Here is an 11,190-nt window from a genome sequence, read left to right on the forward strand (position 1 = left end):
TTGAGGAGAAGTTTTGAATTGAAATCTTAAGATAGAGACAACTGGTTAAATCTATCCGAGGCCCTTTGCGTCAATAGGCGTAGGAGGAGGTAATGATGATAATGATGATAATAACATCATCATTCTGTCTCATTGGTCACAATTAAAAGACGCTTCATGAAATAGGAAGATATGCAAAGCTCAGGATCTAATTCTTGAGCGGTATTTGACCTGAGAGATGAACCACTTAAACCACTGATGTTTCTTAGACTTTTTGCTGTGACGTTTATATTATTGCAATAGATTTTAAGACTTTGATTTGTACTACAACTATTTTTACCTACTATGAATAATCGTAGTTTGTACTTAAACTCCAATGGGGAAGGATAGTCATGGGAATGGTAATGGTGGTAAACTAATCTGATCCCTCACAGCAAACCAACCTAGTTTGGGTGTCTGACTAGTACTGATCATGAAGTTACACAAATTCTATCAATACGTTAAGGTATCCCCACTTAGAGAGTGTGTATATATATATATATATATATATATATATATATATATATATATATATATATATATATATATATATATATATATATATATAGTATAATGAAAAACATTGAAAGTTACTGAGTATGGCAACACCCGGGAGTAAGTACAAAGGATACTAGATAATTTCATTCAGTGTTTCGATCAGTTTATATCTTCAAAACGTTTCGACCAGTGATTAAAAAATCGTTTATGGGTTATACATGAATTTGTGCGCTGGTAAAAACTTTAAATAAACAAACTTTCTTGCATCCAAATTAAGTTTTTTTTTTTTATAAACTCATTATAACCAGAAAACACATTGCATTTCTGTATAACGAAAACGTACGAAAACAAATGAAACACTGGCAGAAATGTATGAAAAAGTCAGAGGACAGTGAGGTGGTTGGAACTTCGAGTCTTGGATAGGGATGCAAGAAGAAGAAGAATCCGATGAGGATGTGACCGGTCTCGGTCTCAGAGACTCACTCAGTTACTCACTCAGGAGAGTCAGCACTCAGCTCAGCCTTGTCTCAGTCTACGGTGTGCTGCCGTTGAGCGAACAGGTGTGTGGCTACGCTCTGCAAGACATCCTGTAACTCTGTGTTTCGCTGTGAACTTTTTATATATTTCTCTTTGCAATGGTATTGAGCTGTTGTTAATAAATTAACGGTAAGATTTTTATATTTGTTTAAAGATGCAATAGATTAAGTTTGTACAGTTTTAAAAGCTATGATTTCGTAAAAATTATTAGCATTTGTATGATAATTTTGATTACCTTTTCAAAGAATCTAGCCAGCCCATATAATTAATGTTAGTTTTAAATGATAATTCGAATAAAATTTCTAATAAATAATTAAATATATATTCCTAGATAGCATTCATTGACAAGGTAGGTTTCCAGGTAACAATTAATTTAATGAAAAAAAAAATTAAAATAAATAACTATGATGAAATGTATGTCCCCAAGAGATGAGGCATATACAAAATTAATAATTTTCGAATCTCTTTCATCGCAGTATGAAAGGATAGCTTAGGATATCCAAGGGTGAGGCAGGAGCATAATAGCTCCCTCCAACCCTTGCCCTTAGGCAATGCTGTACATGTTTTCTGATGTTGTCCTGATTTCAATCGCTTTCGTACGATTCCAAAATTTCTTGTTTCGCCTGTATCTTTCTAATTTAAATTTTCATAGTATATTTATATGAATTAATGTTAATATTGTAATTTTCATTGCTGGAAATGGGTATTTGAATTAAATTAATTTATTTATAAGGACTATAATGAAATAATAAAACCTAGATTACCAATTATTTTGCCTCATCTTGAACGAATTGTCCCAAATCTTTTTTTACATGTATCTCCATTCAGTAGGATGAATGAAAATAGTACAATTTTATATAAAACGTTAATATTCGGTAAAAGGTGAAACAAGTAATCATACCTGATAATTATTATAGAAATTTGTATATATGAGTGAAAAGTCTGGCGCTGTGATGCAAGGAGATGAATTAGGAAGGTTAGGAGCGAACTCGACCATGACGAAACGGGAAATTACCCGGATAAAGCGAACAGTGTCTGTTTACAAGTCAAATGAATTGACGATATCAATGTAGAGGTTATTCTGAAACTTTTGTTTACTTATTTTACTCTTAATATTCATCTGATTACTTTGTGAAAATTTCAAGGAAATTTCCTAGTAGGCTTAATGTAATTTTACCAGTAGGCCCAGTTACCCTTTGTTTATTTATGTAACTGATAATAATTATTTGATTAATTTGAGAAGTTTCAAAATAATTTCCTTGTAGGCTTAGTGTAATTATAACAGTAGGCCATGTTTCCTTTTGTTTATTTATGTCGCTTAAGATATTCATCTCATAATTTGAGGGAAATTTCAATGTAATTTACCAATAGGCCTATAATAGTTTGCGTATTTAGCATTGCTATTAATTGTAATTTGCGTTAACCGTCTTCGAATAATAATAACTATTCGATTTTATATTCATAAATGAAACTTCTAGAATAATAAACAATATTCTAATATTATTATTATTATTATTATTAGCCAAGTTACAACCCTAGTTGTAAAAGCAAGATGCTGTAAGCCCAAGGACTCCAACAGGGAAAAATAGCCCAGTGAGGAAAGGAAATAAATAAATGATGAGAACAAATTAACAATAAATCATTCTACAAAAAACAACAACGTCAAACCAAATATGTCATATATAAACTATAAAAAGACTCATGTCAGCCTGGTCAACATAAAAACATTTGCTGTAACTTTGAACTTTTGAAGTTCTACTGATTCCACTACCCGATTAGGAAGATTCTTCCACAACTTGGTCAAATCTGGAATAAAACTTCTAGAATACTGTGTAGTATTGAGCCTCATGATGAAGGCCTGGCTATTAGAATTAACTGCCTGCCTAGTATTACGAACAAGATAGAATTGTCTAGAAGGTTTATTCCATCTGTGGCCAGATTCTGGAATTATCTTTGTAATCTCGCAGTCGAATCGGTAGGACAGCAGAAATTCAAACTTGCATCGAATGTTTTTTTTATGTTGAACAAGCTGACATGAGTCTCTCTTCATAGTTTATATATGACATATCTATTTTAACGTTGTAACTGATTTTAAAATGTTTTATATTAATTATTCATTACTTCTCATATAGATCATTATTTAAATTTCCTCACTAGAATTTTTTTTTCTGTTGGACCCTTAGGCTTATAGTATCTGGCTTTTCCAACAAAGGATAAAGCTTAGATGATGATGATAATAATAATGATAATAATAATAATAATAATAATAATAATAATAATAATTCATGTAAATTTGAGTTATTCATAAAAAAACTTCCACGGGTAAAAAACTAATACAATATAGTTATGAACTTCGATAGAAGGAATTTCTGTGAAATAACTTTGGACACAGGAAGTGATCGTTAAGTTATCTAGGAATGTTTGAAATATAATATAAAGGGAAATTTCTTGCTACCAAGGTCACCGCGGGGGGAGGAGGGAGGGTTTATGATTCACGGAGGGTGCCCTAGGGCGTGAAGGGCTTGAAGAGTTGGGCGTTATGATTCCTAAGGTAAATTACGAGAAGAGGATAAAGGACAGCGTGGTTGCTTACATGTGGAATGAAACTTTGTGTTCTTCGTTCAATTTTGGCTTCACTCATTTGAAATACAAATTGGAAGTTAAATACCATTATATTTGAGGATCTAATAATAATATCAGTTTTGATTAATGTAATTTATCAAATTTGATTATGGTCAAGGTGTTAAATTCTTATATATAAATAATTTCGTTTAAAAGAATGTAAGAAATGATGATAGATCTCTTACCGTTATTAATAGCATTATATCACCTGTTATTATTATTATTATTATTATTATTATTATTATTATTATTATTATTATTATTATTATTATTATTATTTCATGCTGCCCTTAAAATGACTGCTAAATATCAAGATAAAAATGCACAAACGTACGAACCCCACACTTACCAGGTCATGACTACTACCTCTCCCCCTACCCAAGGGAGAGGGAGAGCTTAGCTTAACCAGATATATATATATATATATATATATATATATATATATATATATATATATATATATATATATATATATATATAGATATGTATATATATATATATATGTATATATATATATATATATATATATATATATAGAGAGAGAGAGAGAGAGAGAGAGAGAGAGAGAGAGAAGAGAGAGAGAGAGAGAGAGAGACTTGCTCATTATTATTATTATATAGGAGAGATTATTATTAATATTATTATTATTATTATTATTATTATTATTATTATTATTATTATTATTATTATTATTATTATCGATTTTTCATAAAATCACAGTCACTCAGTCAAAGCAGTGAGATTGACTTCGTGCACATCAATTACGTGAGTCTACATCACCTTAATTTTTATGAGTCCGATCTTTATTTTTCTGTGTTGCTAAGTGTGGGTATTTCTTTAACATTCTGTATTCACTGCTCTCTCTCTCTCTCTCTCTCTCTCTCTCTCTCTCTCTCTCTCTCTCTCTCTCTCTCTCACGGTGACCTTGAGCTAAATGTTAGAAAAGCTTAATGCCTTTTCTCTTTCTCTCTAATAATTTGTAAGTCAAATAATTGAATACTCTCTCTCTCTCTCTCTCTCTCTCTCTCTCTCTCTCTCTCTCTCTCTCTCTCTCTCTCTCTCTCTCTCTCTCTCTCTCTCTCAAGCAATGATATCTGGCTAGTTCATGAAAATAAAAAACGTGGCTCACCAAGAAATGAGGTTAGAATATCACCTTATCATATTTTCCTACTCTCCTCTCACTGATTTGTTTTCTTGTCACGATAATAATAATAATAATAACTTTTATCATATCTAATAGATTTCTATATGGCGTAGGCTAGGAAAAAAGGACTATGGCACCTTCTATCCTGAAAAAAAGGGCAGGGGTTAAGAACCATGAATTTTGGATCATAGGTTTTTATCTCGACCTACGCAGTCAGATATCAAAATCATTGACGCTTCCCTTCTTATTTTCTTCCTATTTTTCCTGAATCCTGAACAAGAACCTTAACCTTAATGCTGATCCAGAACCTTAACCTAAGCCTTAACTCTGAATATGAACTCTTTAAAGTTGAACCTTAACCCTAATCCGGAACCTTAACTCTGAACCTGAACCTCAGCCTTTAACCTTAACATTGAACGTAAATCCTAACCCTGATTCGTAACTTTAACCCTTAAACTGAACCTTAACCCTAATGCTGAACCGTAACCTTAACCAAGAGCATGAACCTAAACACTAACCCTGAACTGAAGCCTTAATCTTGAACCTGACCCTTAACTCTGAACATTAATCTTTAACTTGGACCTTAACGTTTAATCTAAATCTGAACCCTGAATCTAAACCTTAACACTAAACCAGATCCATGATCCTTAACCTGAATCTTAACAAACTGAACATTAACCATAATTTGGAACTTTAACCATAAACCTGAACATTAAACACAAATCTAAACACTGAACATGATTTGTAACCTTAATTTTGACCTTTAACCTTGAATCTTACCCTTGAACTTGAACATTATCCTTAAACTGGAATCTTACCGTTGAACTTGAACATTATCCTTAAACTTGAACCTTACCCTTGAACCTTATCTTTAAACTTGAACCTTAACTCTGGAATTGAACAATGAAACTGAACCCGATGCGTGCATGAAAAGAGAAAAGTAAAACAGAGGATCTATCGTTTATGGGCTTTCTGCTTTACAGCGATTAACTAGTACATACTTGTTTAGCGCATGTGGTCTCATCCTTGATGCAAGAGAAAACTACATATATATATATATATATATATATATATATATATATATATATATATATATATATATATATATATATATATATATATATATATATATATATATATATATATATGGCAATACAATCCCTTTTATCATCATCATCAATAATAATAATAATAATAATAATTATAATAATAATCATTATTATTATTATTATTATTATTATTATTATTGTTGTTATTGTTATTATTATTATTATTGTTATTATTATTATTATTATTATTAGCTCAGCTACAACTCTAGCTGTAAAAAAGCCGGAAACTATAAGCCCAAGGACTCTACTAGGGAAAATAACCCCACCGAGGAAACGAAACAAGGAAATAAACAAACTACAAGAGAAATAATGATCAATCAAAATAAAACAATCTAATAACAGTGACCACATTAAAATAGATCTTTCACATATAGACTATAAAAAGAGAAATATTTAATTGTTGCAACTGGCAATTAAATGGGGCTATTAAACATCCTCTCTCTATCTAAGGTTGAACTATTATTCTCTGATTTGCAACTGGTAACATCGTTGAAATTTAATTGATAGTTATAAATGCCGTAGAAATAGAAAATGATGAGTTGAACCTTGAGCCTAAACCTGGATTAGAACTTCAACCTTTAACCTGAACCAGAAACTTAGCTAGAATATTTACCCGAATCTTAAACAAAAAAATAAACCTTTAATTTGAACCTTATTCTGAATCTGAACCTTAACAAAAAAAAAGAAATAACATTTAACTTGAACCGTAACTCTGAGCCTTTAACCCGAACCTTAACCTTCAACGTGACCCTTGACAAAAATTTCACCTTTAACTTGAACCTTAACTCAAAACTTATAACCTGAACCTTAAAAAAAAATTAACCTTTAACTTGAACCTTAACCCTGAACATTTAACCCGAACCTTAAAAAACAAATTAACCTATAACTTGAACCGTAAACTTCAACCTAAACCTTAACAAAAAGTTTACCTTAACTCTGAACCTTCAACCTGAACCTTAAAAAATAATGGCATTTAATCTGAACCTTAACAAAAATTTACCTTTAACTTGAACCTCCACTTTGAACTTTAACCTTCAACCAGGATCTTAACCTGAACCATAAAAAATTGACCTTTAACTTGAACCTTAACTCTGAACTTTTAACCGGAATCTTAACCTTTAACTAGAACCTTAACCTTTAACCTGAACCATAACAAAATATTGACCTTCAACTTGAACCTTTAACCTGAACCTTAACCCGGAAATATAATTTTGATTAATTTAAAGATTTCAAGCATCCTGACATAGATCATTTTGAACTGGAAAACATTAATTGTAATTGAGATTAATTACTCTATGAAGAGTTTTTATATAAAACAAAAAATAAAGTAGTTTGAAAAAAGTTAATGTTCGAAAATAATCGCTTAAGTGAAAAATAGTTAATTTAATAAATAATTTTCATTGTCATTAGTGTTACTTAAAATGATCATTCATTAATAAAAACCCCGCTATAAATGACATTAACTTCCTGAGTACTAACTATATCATCTCCTAAAGAAATTATGGTAATACTGATAATAAACTGTATATAAAAATAAAAAGAAAAACATAAGAAAATACAAAAATTAACAGATCTCTGAACAAAATGTATAAAGATAATCAACAAATGATGAAAGTGTGTATCCATAAAATGTTAAATAGAGTTATGGAATGTTAAGAGTTTTATTTTTAAGTATCTCTTCAAGGGAAACACCAGACAATCTTAAATTAGTGACTAATTGTTTTTATAAGAAAATAAACGATAAAGAGAATAGTTGCTATAAGGATTGATAACATTCATTTCCTTTCATTTCTAAGTCTTAAGGTATGGGTCTGATCTATATTTTCTACCTCCTGCTATACTTCATTTTTTAAAGACCTTTGTCCTATTGTTAATACTCAGCCTCAAACCTTCTTCCTAGTCTTCGGCCACCCTCCTGTGACGAGCCGAGAGAAGGTTGTGACTCAAAGACAGAATGAAAGCAACTGAGTAACTTTATTACAGACACTCGCCCTTATATACAAAAACTCAATGCAACAGGATATTTCCTGTTCAACCGGTTAACAGGTAATAGTGAGAAAAAACATACATGTTATTTCATGTTCTTTTAAGTGCGAGGGGAGAGCGAAGATACAAGCATAATATATACACAAAATGAAATGTCATTACTATGTACGATCGTGTGACACACGGTTGGTACATGGTCTCCCCCCTAAAAATGACATACTCTACATGGTAAATAGGGTGCCCTGATCTGGAGAGGTGAACTTTAGGTGGGTCATCTGGCAGGAGATAAGCAGGTTTTAGACGATCAATGGAGACCCAGTTTTCTTTGCCACGAATGTTTAGTAGGAATGCTTTGGGACTGCGTTGGATCACAAGGAAAAGGCCCTTGTAAGGGGGAGTTAGCGGTGGCTTGCTAGTGTCGTTGAGCAGGAAGACATGCGTTGCAGAGTGCAAGTCTGTCGGTATGTGATGCTTCGCTGGGGGCTTGTAAGTCTGGTGGCATTGAGTAAATTTTCCCACGATGTGAAGTATTCGCTGGAAATCGTCGGAGGAGATTGTAGAAGGAAAAAGTTCGGCAGGGACTACCAACGGGTCGCCATACACCATTTTAGCTGCCAAGACATCGAGGGTGTCTTTAGGAGTGGTCCTTAGTCCCAGGAGGACCCAGGGAAGCTGAGTAAACCAGTTGGAATCCGTGCAGCGGGACATCAAGGCTGCTTTGAGGTTGCGATGAAAACGTTCAACCATTCCCATGGCAGTGGGGTTGTAGGCAGTTGTCTGATACAGGTTGATGCCCAGGAGATTCACTAATGATGTTCACAATTGAGAGGTGAAAGTGGTACCCCTGTCAGAAGTAATATGCTCTGGGATACCAAATCTTGCAATCCATCCTGAGAGTAAGGCAGATGTACATGAGGCGGACGTTGCAGTTTCCATGGGAATGGCTCTAGGCCAACGAGTGGAGTGGTCAATAACGGTAAACAGGTAACAATGTCGTTATGATGTGGGTAGGGGGCCTACAACGTCGATGTGAATTTGTGCGAAACGTCGCTGAGGTTGAGGAAAGGTGCCCACTCCTGAATCCGTGTGTCGATGTACTTTGGAAGTTTGGCAAGAAGTACAGGGGCGGACCCAATCCTTAGCATCCTTAGAAATGCCGTGCCAAATGAGCTTCGTCTTCAGCAGCTGTGCAGTAAAACGGCACGAGGGATGTGAAAGGCCATGAATGAAATCAAACACCTGCCGGCGCATGGGAGTAGGAGTCCAAGGTTGTGATCTACCAGTACTGACGTCACAGAGTAGGGTGGTGTTGGAGTCCTCGAGGGAAAAATCTTCCCAACGGAAGGACATGAAGGATATCCTAAATGCTTGATACTCTGGATCCTGTCATTGGTCATTAGCCAAGGCGTTGTAATCCAATCCCAGTTGAACGGCAGCCAACGTTTTTCTTGACAGGGCATTGACAACGCGATTCATTTTCCCAGGGACGTATTGAAGGGTGCAATTGTATTCAGCCATGGCAGAGAGAAGTTGACGTTGACGGGCGGACCAGGCGTCAGACTGTCGAGTGAAGGCGTCCACCAGAGGCATGTGGTGTGTGCGAATGACGAATGGCGTACCTTCTAAGAAATGGCGAAAGTGACAGACAGCCAAGTGCACCACCTGCAGTTTGCGATCGAAGGTAGTATAACCCGATTCTGCCTTGAACAGTTTTCTGTGTAAGAAGGCCAATGGGCGGGGCAAGCCGTTGACCACCTGCTCGAGTATTGCACCAATAGCGACGTCGTGGGCATCGGTGGAGAGAAGGAGAGGGGCATGTGGGATAGGAAAAGTGAGAGCCACAGCGGTTGATAGGGCCTTCTTTGCATCGCAGAAGGCCGCTTCTTGAAGGGGACCCCACTTCAGGTCCTTTGGCTTGCCCTTGAGGGAGGCATAGAGGGAAGCAAGAGTGGTGGCAATGGCTGGCAGATCTTTGACGGTCGAGGGTGCTGGGAGGTCCTGAACGACTGCTACCTTCTCAGGGAGGGGACGGACTCCTTCGGGAGTGATGCGGTGCCTAAGAACGACACTTCGTTGGCGCCAAAGGTGCCCTTGTCGTACTGGACTACAAGGCTGTTTTGTTGCAAGCGGTCGAGGACGATGCGCAGTTGACGGAGGTGTTCATCTTTTGAGGAGGAGAACACATATATGTTGTCCACATAACATACACAGAAGGGAATGTCCCCTAAGATGCCATCCATGAGACGTTGAAACATGGCCCCAGCATTACGAAGGCCAAAACCGGAGTAATTGAAGGTGTATGTACCAAACGGAGTGGTGATGGCAGTCTTGGGGATGTCATCTGGGTTCATAGGCCCTTGATAATACCCCTTCAGGAGGTCGAGCGTAGAGAAAACCTTCGCTTTGTGCAGGTAGGAGGTCACTTCAGCGATGTTTGGGAGGGGGTAGTGATCCGGTTCTGTTTGCATATTCAGGCTCCTGTAATCCCCACACGGACGGAGGGAGCCGTCTTTCTTCAGAACAATGTGTAAGGGCGACGACAATGGGCTGGAGCCCTTCTGGCAAAAGCCCATTTCCTCCATTTCGGCAAACGTCTGTTTGGCGGCTGCCAATCGTTCCGGTGCCAGACGTCTGAATTTTGCGAAGACTGGGGGTCCCATCGTCTTGATATGGTGATAAATACCGTGCTTGGCAGGAGCTGTGGGCGTTTGGCGAAGTTCTGGACGGAAAACTTCTGGTTACGCGTAAGGAGGTGGCCATGGGTGCGCTGATGTGGGGAGCGAGGTTGGAGGGGGCGGGTTGAAGAGGTGTCAACAAGTACGAGTCTGCGTTGACCAATCGTCGGTCGGCGTCATCGACCAGAAGGTGGAAATGAGAGGGGAAATCCGGACCGAGGATTGGCAATGTGACGTCAGCAACGAGAACCTTCCAATTAAATTTACCCTTTCCTAACGATAATATGAGGTTCTTGTAACCGTAGGTGGGTATTGCAGATCCATTGGCAGCTACCAAGCGGACGTCGGTAGACGTAGACAGACTACGTCGTGTCCTGTAGAGTTCCCTTGGCAAAAGAAAACGACAAGCACCCAAGTCTACCAAAAATCGCACGCCCGTTCCTGCATCATGTAAAAAGAAAAGATTAGAAACACGATAGGCCACCGCCACGAGAGATGGCCTACTTACTGACAATCCTTGGCACATTTCTTCGCAGTTGCCGTGAATCTGGTGTGGTAGTAGCAAAACTGATGCGGATGGGACGCAGTAAGTGGCTGTAGA

The 11,190-nt window shown here is 36.5% G+C and overlaps 1 protein-coding gene across 1 annotated transcript in view; it reads left to right on the top strand.

The window, feature by feature from the left end:
* Nucleotides 1–1,027: 1,027 nt before the first annotated feature.
* LOC137636150 (N-acetylated-alpha-linked acidic dipeptidase 2-like) overlaps nt 1,028–11,190 on the top strand; it is a 69,348-nt gene continuing 59,185 nt past the window's right edge. Inside the window, exon 1 of the mRNA XM_068368556.1 lies at nt 1,028–1,182. The gene's annotated coding sequence lies outside the window, so the exon portion shown is untranslated. The remainder of the gene's footprint in view (nt 1,183–11,190) is intronic.

Source organism: Palaemon carinicauda, unplaced genomic scaffold (genome assembly GCF_036898095.1).
Source record: "Palaemon carinicauda isolate YSFRI2023 unplaced genomic scaffold, ASM3689809v2 scaffold240, whole genome shotgun sequence".
In the NCBI taxonomy this organism is placed as follows: Eukaryota; Metazoa; Arthropoda; class Malacostraca; order Decapoda; family Palaemonidae; genus Palaemon; species Palaemon carinicauda.